At 45.8% G+C, this 10,000-nt stretch overlaps 1 protein-coding gene across 2 annotated transcripts in view; it reads left to right on the top strand.

Moving 5' to 3' along the window:
- crip3 (cysteine-rich protein 3) overlaps positions 1-10,000 on the top strand; it is a 29,214-nt gene that overhangs the window by 4,983 nt on the left and 14,231 nt on the right. The gene's annotated exons all lie outside the window — the stretch shown is intronic.

The following is a 10,000-nucleotide window of genomic DNA, read 5'->3' as shown; positions in this document are numbered from 1 at the left end:
GTAATCTACACAAAACTTTCACCTGGTAACCTGGATCACAGATTACCTGACGGAGCGACCACAGTTCGTCAGACTGAAGAACTGTCTCTCTGACACTGTGATCAGCAGCACCGGAGCGCCACAGGGAACTGTGCTCTCTCCAGTCCTGTTCACCCTGTACACATCTGACTTCTGCTACAACACTGAGTCATGCCACATGCAGAAGTTTTCTGACGATACTGCAATTGTGGGGTGTATCAGGAACGGGCAGGAGGAGGAGTATAGGAGCCTGGTGGAGGACTTTGTGCAATGGTGCAAACTCAATCATCTCCAACTCAACACTTCAAAGACCAAGGAGATGGTGGTGGATTTCCGCAGGTCTAAGCCCACTCTGCTACCAGTCTCCATCGATGGGGTCAATGTCGAGGTACCTACAAGTACCTGGGTCTCCACTTGGACAATAAACTGGACTAGTCAGCCAACACTGACGCACTCTACAAGAAAGGGCAGAGCAGGCTGTACTTCCTGAGGAGGCTGCGCTCCTTCAATGTGTGCAGCAAGCTCCTCAGGATGTTCTACCAGTCTGTTGTTGCCAGCGTCCTCTTCTATGCAGTGGTATGTTGGGGAGGAAGCACAAAGAAGAAGGATGCGGGGCGAATTGACAGGCTGGTAAGGAAGGCTGGCTCTGTAGTGGGAGCTAAACTGGAGTGCATCACTTCAATATCTGACAAAAAGACCCTGAACAAACTGATCAACATCTTGGACAATGAGTGTCATCCACTCCACAGCACTATTGTTAAGCAGAAGAGCCTGATCAGCTGGAGACTTCGCTCACTGCCTTGCACAACAGACAGACTGAGGAAGTCATTCATCCCCAGGGCCATTGAACTGTTCAATGCATCACTTAAGGGCAGGCATGGACTGGCCATCGGGCGTACCGGGCAATGTCCGGTGGGCCGACGCACAGTTTTGGGCCGGTGCTGTCATAATTTAATAATAATTTTAAAAAATATATCCACCGCGACGGTATTTGAGACACGAAACGTGGCCCATTGGTTGATTTTCTTGACGGACATTGGGCTAGTCCAATGACATCTCTCAGCCCTCCCCCTCCCCTCCCAGGGTTATCAAATGTTGCCATTTGAGCTGTCTGACCGCGGAGAGAAGTGAGTTTCTGTCTGTGAAATTGTGAAAATGGATAGTAGGCCTAATAAACCACAAAAGCGCAAGGGGGGCGCACAGAAGCTGCGAGACAAAAGGCTAAAAAGCCTACAAGTGGACGCAGCAAAATGTGTCAAAATCACAGAAATGTTCACCCCAAGGTCAACTGTTACAGCGGGTGCAGGGCCGTCAACATCGAGTGCACAGGCTGAAGGAGTGGAACACAGCTTTGATGTGCAGTGTAGTAACACAGAGGAAGGCTTAAGTACAGGTGGATTCGGAGGAGGAGGAGAGAGATGTTACGTTTGATGTGCAGTGTAGTAACACAGAGGAAGGAGAAGTACAGGTGGATTCGGAGGAGGTGGAGTCAAGTCAAGTCAAGTCAAGTTTATTTCTATAGCGCATTTCATACACAGAGGTCATTCAATGTGCTTTACATAAACAAAAGCAAACAATAATAACAAATAAAAGCATAGAAGGGCAATATAGTCAAAGAATAGTTAAAAGGTAAAGATCATAATAAAAAGAAAACATAAAACACAAGGTAAAATCATTTCAAAATAAAGAATAATTAGTAAGCAAAAACAAAGGCAAAAGTAGTAAAAAAAGTAATAAAAGACAAGGTAGAATAATTATCAAGGCAGATTCAGAATTTGTAACTCGGCACAGTTAGCAGAAAGCATCTGAGAACAGTTCGGTCTTAAGTCTAGATTTAAAACTGGCTACAGTTGGGGCCTTTTTGATGTCATCCGAAAGTTGGTTCCACAGCTGAGCCGCATAGCAGCTAAAAGCTTTCACCATGTTTAGTTCTAACTGTAGGTTTTACTAGCAGGTTTTTTACCTGGGACCTGAGAGGACGAGAAGGTGTGTACTGCTGAAGCATGTCTGACAAGTATTTAGGTCCTGCTCCATTTACTGATTTATAAACAAGCAATAGTGCTTTAAAGTCAATTCTGTGACTTACTGGACTTGTTAGAATCCTAGCTGCTGCATTTTGTATCACCTGAAGCTGTTTAATAGTCTTTTTAGGAAGGCCTGTGAACAGTCCATTGCAGTAATCAACCCTGCTGGAGATAAATGCATGAATGAGTTTTTCTAAGTCATGTTTTGACATCAGCCCTCTGAGTTTGGCAATATTTTTGAGGTGGTAAAAATTTAGTTGATTTAGTTATCGCTTTCATGTGGCTGTTGAAATTTAGATCACTGTCAATTAATACACCAAGATTTTTAACTGTATCCTTTGCCTTCAACCCTTTTGTGTCAAGGAGAGTGGCAACCCTAAGTCTTTCCTCCTTTTTACCAAATATAATTACTTCAGTTTTTTCTTTGTTCAGCTGAAGAAAAGTTTGAGACATCCAGGTGTTGATTTGTTCTATACACTGACACATAGATTCAAGAGGACCATAGTCGTTTGGTGATAGAGCTAAGTAAATTTGTGTGCCATCTGCATAGCTATGATATGAAATCAATTTTTTTTGAATGATTTGTCCAAGTGGGAGCATATAGAGGTTGAATAATAGTGGCCCCAAGATCGACCCCTGGGGAACACCACAGGTCAAGGACGTTGGTGTTGAGGTACAGTTTCCGATGGCAAAAAAGAAGCTCCTTTCTTGTAGATATGATTTTAGCCAGCTGATAACTATGCCTGTAAATCCAACCCAGTGTTCTAGTCTGTGTAGTAAAATATTATGATCAACAGTGTCAAATGCTGCACTAAGGTCCAGTAGCACTAGGACTGATGTTTTACCTGAATCTGTGTTGAGGCGTATGTCATTGGAAACTTTAATGAGAGCTGTTTCAGTGCTGTGATTTGCCTGATAACCAGACTGAAAGTAATCAAAATACCCATTTGATGTTAGGAAGGTGGTTAATTGATTAAAGACTACTTTTTCAATAATTTTGAGGAGGAGGAGGAGAGAGACGTTACCCAGCAGGGACAAATTGTGGAAGAGGTCAGAATAGATATACTGTAAATGTTAGCAGAATGAAGAGGGACGTTTCATGCAGGGAGGGCTGTTGTGTGTGTGTGGAGGGCTGGGTGACCACCTGCTCCTGCGCTTTCGATTGACATGCATTTGAGCGTTTCTCTGCAACATGCAAGAAGCCATCTGCATTTTACATTGCGCTATTCGATTGTCGTCGATGCGGAGAGGAGAAAAAATAAAATAAGTTATCCACAACAAATCAACGAGTGGTCGGCTTCAGAACGCACTCAACCTTTTGAGATCTGAAGTCAGTCATGATTGGTCGAAATTGTTGTCAATCTTGACGCAGTACAACAAGCAAACATTTCTGTGCATATACAGGCAGGTACACACACGTAGGCTACACACGCACATACTTAGAAAGACACTAGAATGACACAGAAATTATGATAGCCCGTAACAATGAAAATGTTTTGGGATGTGTGTATCTTCACTTAATAGTATCTGGGGAGATTGTAGGCTAAAAGCGTGTAAATGCTCAACATAGGAAATAATTACAGGACTCATTTTATTCAGTCAGACTTAAAACATGCATAATAATAGTAGCCTATAGACCGAATACGGCCTGCCACCTCACCTTACCCCACCTGTTTGTGTTTTAGCCTTTGTTTTCAAATAATGCCATGAGTAGACTCGGTGTCCAACTTAAAGTGTTATTTTAGCTTACCATAAAGTTATAGTTTGCAGGTGTTACAGCTTACAGTTATTATTATCATGTAATATTAGTGAAACATTGCTTTCCCGAAATGGATGATAAATGTGCGCTTATATCCTCTATGTCGCGTGCCTCAGCATATCGTATATAAATAATCATGGTGGGCCGCCATGGCCAAAAATGCCGGGGCCATTTTTTGGTCCCAGTCCAGCCCTGCTTAAGGGAAGAGGAGAAATAGACTTCTCCGCATAGTCTGTCTGCCTCTTCACCACCTCCATGTCTTGAACTGTCTGTCCACTAGCCACTTTACCATTGTCTTCTGCCTCACTGTTTGCGTGCTTTATTAGCACATATGCACAACCCCTCCCTCCATGCCACAGCCAAACTGTGACCACACTTATACCTTTCTTAATATAGTTATTTATACATAGATATATAGACTTTATTCTTGCACTGTTGCACTGTTTGACTTACTCATTTGCACCATCACCATGACACTCATTCACAAAGAGCACCTTACCTTACCTTATGCACAGAGGACCACAGGCTCAGTCCCTGCTTCAGTCATTGCAAGCGCACCTAATTGATTAATCACCTACTATGTGGATACTGTTTTTTAGAATTGATTTAGATTAAGTTTTATTTAGTATAATTTGTATTTTAGTATATTTAGTATATTTAGTATATTCTTTATCTTCTACAGTCCTTATTGCTTAGTTGTGTTTTTTTTTATATTATATACTTTTAATGACTTTTTCTGCTGTTAGTGAATGTGTGTGTGTATGTCTGTATGCTACTGTGACCTTGAATTTCCCCTAGGGATCAATAAAGTATCTATCTATCTATCTATCTATCTATCTATCTATCTATCTATCTATCTATCTGTCTATCTAATAGCACTGACCTACTCCTATATCAGTGAGTAGACCCATTCACTAGACATTGTCCTGTATTTGTGCTGCGTTTGAGTCTCCCAAGCGACTCCCGAGCCCTCACCAGTCAGGCCTTTGATTCCAGCTCATCCATGAAGGCAAGCGTGCCACCCTGATATAACCTGACACGTCCTCTTTTGTCCACCCTGAGCTAACCCTTTATCTCCCTCATTTTCTCTCTCTCTCTCTCTCTCTCCCTCATCTCTCCTTCTCTCACTCTCTTTGTGTCTCTCTCTTCCCTCTGTCTCTCCCTCTCATCTCTCGCTCTCCTTCCATGGCTAATCCCCGCGTCACGGCGCGTCGGATTGTTCCGGACCTTTTTCTGGCTCGCTGGTCCGCGGCAGCGGCCTTTGCTCCAAATGGCCCTGTCCCTTTCGAGCGTCTCTCTCTCTCACGCACTCCCTGTCCAGTGCGCTCTAATGCTCCTGGGGTCACTGGCTCCTTCCTGGTGGACTGGTGACTCGTTAGAGTTTCTAGTGTGTCATGGGGTGGTCACTCTGAAGCGGTGCTGAGATGTTGCTTACTATTTCTCGCTGACAGAGAGTCCCTCTGAAGGGCTGTGCAGTCATTCATTCATGGGGGTCCTCTCAGTGAAGGGAGCGTATTAGCCTACTGTATGTGCTGTATGTAGGCCTAGTCATCGGAGTCCTAGATAGATAGATAGATAGATAGATACTTCATTGATCCCCAAGGGGAAATTCAAGTCCCCTCAAATCCAAATCCTCTCAGTGAATGGAGCGTATTAGCCTATTGTATGTAGGCCTAGTTTGTCCTATAAACAAATGTAATCATGGCCCCAGCAGTGGCACGACTGGCTGGGGCACCTGCACCGTACGCCGGCAACCCGGGTTCGATTCCTGCCCCGTGGTCCTTTCCGGATCCCACCCCAACTCTCTCTCCCACTCACTTCCTGTCAATCTCCACTATCCTATCTAATTAAATTAAAGGCATAAAAAGCCCAAAAAAAAAAAAAGAAAAAAAAAGAAATGTAATCGTGCGTGTCTCAGGGCATTGTGTACTGTACCGTGCGGAGCATTAAATGTTACAGTAATGACGATATTCGGAGAGATAAGAGAATACATCATGTCGATGAGGTCATGTCTGTTTTACGGTTGGCTCTGTAGGGCAAACTCTCTGTGACAGTAATTAACGCTGATGAGGATGATAATAAGGGGGTGGAGGGAATGTTGGCATTTGCGTTTGGCAAAAACACCTCAGACTTAGTCCAGGCCCCTGAATGAACCCAGCTGTTAAAGGTGTAGGTTTTTGAACATTCTAAGTTCCGCAACAATTGAAGGTTCTAAAATTCTATGTTGAATTCAATGAACCCAGATATTCTTTAGAACGTTCATTTCTCAACATTCCCGTCACACCGGTGTGACGGTACTACTTTAAGGGTTAAGATCACCATGATGGATCATCAAGATGCCCTGCTCTACAATTTCCTTCTGGGTGATTAGACATGAATGTGTTAGTTGGTATAGAGTGCAGGAATTCCACCTACACAAACACACACACAAACACGCACACACACACATACACACACACACACACACACACACACGCACACACACAAACACACACACACACACAAAAGATCTCACCCCCAGCCTGCAATCATGAGGTTCAGAGCGTTTAAGACTGGATTATCTTTCAGAATGGGAGTGAGATTCCTGTTCTGCATGGAGCTTCTGAGACTGGGTTTGGTTTCCAGGGGCTTTGATGAGTCTCAGTGCTTCCTGCTCTCTGTCCCCCCACTTTTCTACCCCTCACTGCCCCCTCCTCTCCTCTCCCCTCTGTTCCTCTCCTGTCTGTCCCCACTCCCTCTCCTCTCCTCCTCTCCTCGCCTCTCTCCTCCTTTCCTCTCTGTTCCTCTCCTCTCTGCTCCTCTCCCATCTGTCCCCACTCCCTCTCCTCACCTCTCTCCTCCTCTACTCCTCTCCTCACCTCTCTGCTCGTCTCCTCTCTCCTCCTCTCCTCTCTTCTCCTCTCCTCTCTGCTCTTCTTCTCTCCTCTCTCCTCCTTTCCTCTCTGCTCCTCTCCTCTCTCCTCCTCTCCTCTCTGCTCCTCTCCTCTCCTCTCTTCTCGTCTCCTCTCTGCTCCTCTCTGCTCCTCTCCTCTCCTCTCCTCTCCTCTCTGCTCTTCTTCTCTCCTCTCTCCTCCTCTCCTCTCTTCTCCTCTCCTCTCTGCTCCTCTCCTCTCTGCTCCTCTTCTCTCTCCTCCTCTCCTCTCTGCTCCTCTCTGCTCCTCTCCTCTCCTCTCCTCTCTGCTCCTCTTCTCTGTCCTCCTCTCCTCTCTGCTCCTCTCTGCTCCTCTCCTCTCCTCTCTGCTCCTCTTCTCTCTGCTCCTCTCCTCTCTGCTCCTCTTCTCTCTGCTCCTCTCCTCTCCTCTCTGTTCCTCTTCTCTCTGCTCCTCTCCTCTCTGCTCCTCTTCTCTCTGCTCCTCTTTGCTCCTCTCCTCTCCTCTCCTCTCTGCTCCTCTTCTCTGTCCTCCTCTCCTCTCTGCTCCTCTCTGCTCCTCTCCTCTCCTCTCTGCTCCTCTTCTCTCTGCTCCTCTCCTCTCTGCTCCTCTTCTCTCTGCTCCTCTTCTCTCTGCTCCTCTCCTCTCTGCTCCTCTTCTCTCTGCTCCTCTCCTCTCCTCACTGTCTCTCACAGTCAAAACAGCACTCCAGAGATCCCACAAAATGCCCTGTTATAGAAGAATATGCTGATAATGTTGCAGAAAGATTCGGAACAGATCCTCTCAGTCATTCTAGCTCTAAATACGGAAGAAGCCAAAGCAGAAATGTTGACATAATCTTGGAAAAAAAATAAACGGAAGGATTTATGTAAAGTATTTACTGAACTGGCGCTCATAGTTTAAAAGTAGATCGAACCAGTTCCAGGAAGATGTGCTTGGGTTTTTCCCCACCAGCACAACATTTGAACGCGTTCATTTCACAAAAACTCCTCAGTTCCTAAAACAGAAGAACCGTGTTTTATGAGTTATGTCATTTGTTACAGGCAGGCTACACCTGGCACATTAAATTTTCATGCAGCGTCTGCTACAACAATTAGCGTCCACTATAATCAATGGGACTGGCTACACCAAGAAAAAGACCAGTCTTCTAAAACTATTTTTATGCTCCGTGAGCAGAGCTCTTCAGTTGCAGACCCGGAGTAGCCCGGGCCTTAGGTGTGCGGGAGACCAGTGCTCTCCATCCCCTGCAATGTTTACATTTTATGGGGTCCTCCCAAAACTGAAAACAGAGTTCAGACATGTTACAAAAGAACATGGTTTTTGAAACTACAAACATAAACATCACACTTGCATAGAGTGAACATAAATGTTAAAGAGAAAAATATATATTTTTCCAACTTCAAGTGGCAAGATCTTTAACTTTATTTTAAACTATTATTTTGCACTTATGTAGTGGTCATACACTGTACGTCACTTTGGGCAAAAGGGTTTGCCAAATACCATAAACATAAACACTAACATCTTACAAGCACCGATTATGCTAGATGGGGTCTCTTGTTGGACACACACACACACAGTACACACACACACACACACACACACACACACACACAGTATACACACACACACACACACACACACACACACACACAGTACACACACACACACACACACACATGTCTTGCCAAGTAGCATTTCCAGCCAAAGCACTGTCCAGAGGCAGAAGCCGAGGCCTTTTCATGGCGGAGGGGTTAAAGCTCCCTGGCTGCAGGCTCAGTGGGGCCCTGCTGGGCTCTTGAGTGGCCCATCGTCTCCAACCAGCCGCAGACACAGACAAAGACTGGCCTTGTTCACAGCCAGGAGCCCCCACGGGCCTTGGAGCTGGCCTGTCCTCTCACGGACCCCTGAGCCCCCCCACCCCCCGCACCCCGCCACACAGCTCTCAGCCCTATAAGCTCCCGCAGTCACGCTCTGTAGGGCTGAGTATCTGGAAAGGGAAGAAGGGTCTCTTTCTCGCCTTCAGTGCCGGTGTTTGCTAAGCATTTATAAAACAAAGCGGAGACTAGCTTGTCTTGTACAGTACGTGTGCAAGTGTGCACATTTTGCACAAGTCCTGATGTGAACACAAGGATAAGAGCAGGCCCTCACTCAGTGAGCGACAGACCACACTTATGACTTAGCGAAAGAACAGAAAACCAAGACGCACTCTGAATAGACTTATTCTTTTATTGGAACGTCTTTTTTTAGTCCTGTGGCGATCTCATGAATAAAACCGTTGTCCTGCAGGTTCCTATAGTGGCCGCAGTGTTGTTCTAGTGGTCAGACAGGAGGGCCCGCACAGTGACACTGCGTCTGATTACACAGCTGAGGAGACCAAACGGTAGCTGCAGTCATGCAGTTGTAACCGAGGCCGTAATTCGTCCGCCGCTCACGGCCCTCGAAACCCGCACACCTCCACACACACCGGCCCTCGAACCCGCACACCTCCACACACACCGGCATGGGAGTCGAACCCGCACACCTCCACACACACCGGCATGGGAGTCGAACGCTCTAACCACTGAGCTAAAAGCCCAGGCTTCCAACTCAGCGGTTAGAAGCGTTCTTAAGGTTAGGGCTGTGAGGATTTACACGAGCAACTAGCACGCTAGCTCAGTTCGCCTCCGTTACACAGTGGCGCTGGGCAGAAGGTCAGACACTGGAGCCCCGACGGGGTCTGTTGTTTGCCGAGGTCAGTCTCAGGCAGTGCTAATATAACAACTGATATATCTATGCAAAACAGGGAGATCTGAGGCACTCTTCTTGTGTTAAAGGTACACTATGCAATTTCAGGTATTTTTGGCGACTGCAGAGCTCCCCCTAGAGTCGCGATATATTTAGGTTTTACTCTGCCGTTGTAAATAGCCTACTTCCTGGACAGTGCTCCTAACATAACAGCTGATATGTTTGTGTAGTTTGAATAGAGAGTGAATAGAGATACGTGCTGGTCAGCCTGATGGTGATGTCTTTTTTGAGTGGTGGACAGAAGGGAGACGAAGGTCATGCCCCAGTTAAAGTCACCTTAGCTTAGACCAGACAGGTCGGCAAGCCTCCCCATGCAGTCAGCATTTCGGTTGTATTACAACGCATGCGTGTGAGAATTAATGCAAAGTCAGAGACATTATATATGTGAGACCTATAAGGACATTGACAAAGTGCAGAGCCTGGGAACATAATATGCTGTATCTGTGAGCCAGAGTGGAGCAAAGGTTCAGCAGTCAGCTTTATGTTCCTGCTCATAGTAAATCACAAACTTGAGTCATATCATGCCTCTGTTTTCAAGTAGAATT

This window comes from Alosa pseudoharengus, unplaced genomic scaffold (genome assembly GCF_046254945.1).
Source record: "Alosa pseudoharengus isolate Yale_2024_CS ecotype anadromous, Long Island Sound unplaced genomic scaffold, YU_APseudo_1.1 YU_APseudo_1.1_scf_15, whole genome shotgun sequence".
NCBI lineage: Eukaryota > Metazoa > Chordata > Actinopteri > Clupeiformes > Clupeidae > Alosa > Alosa pseudoharengus.
This window is presented reverse-complemented; position numbering and strand designations above follow the sequence as displayed.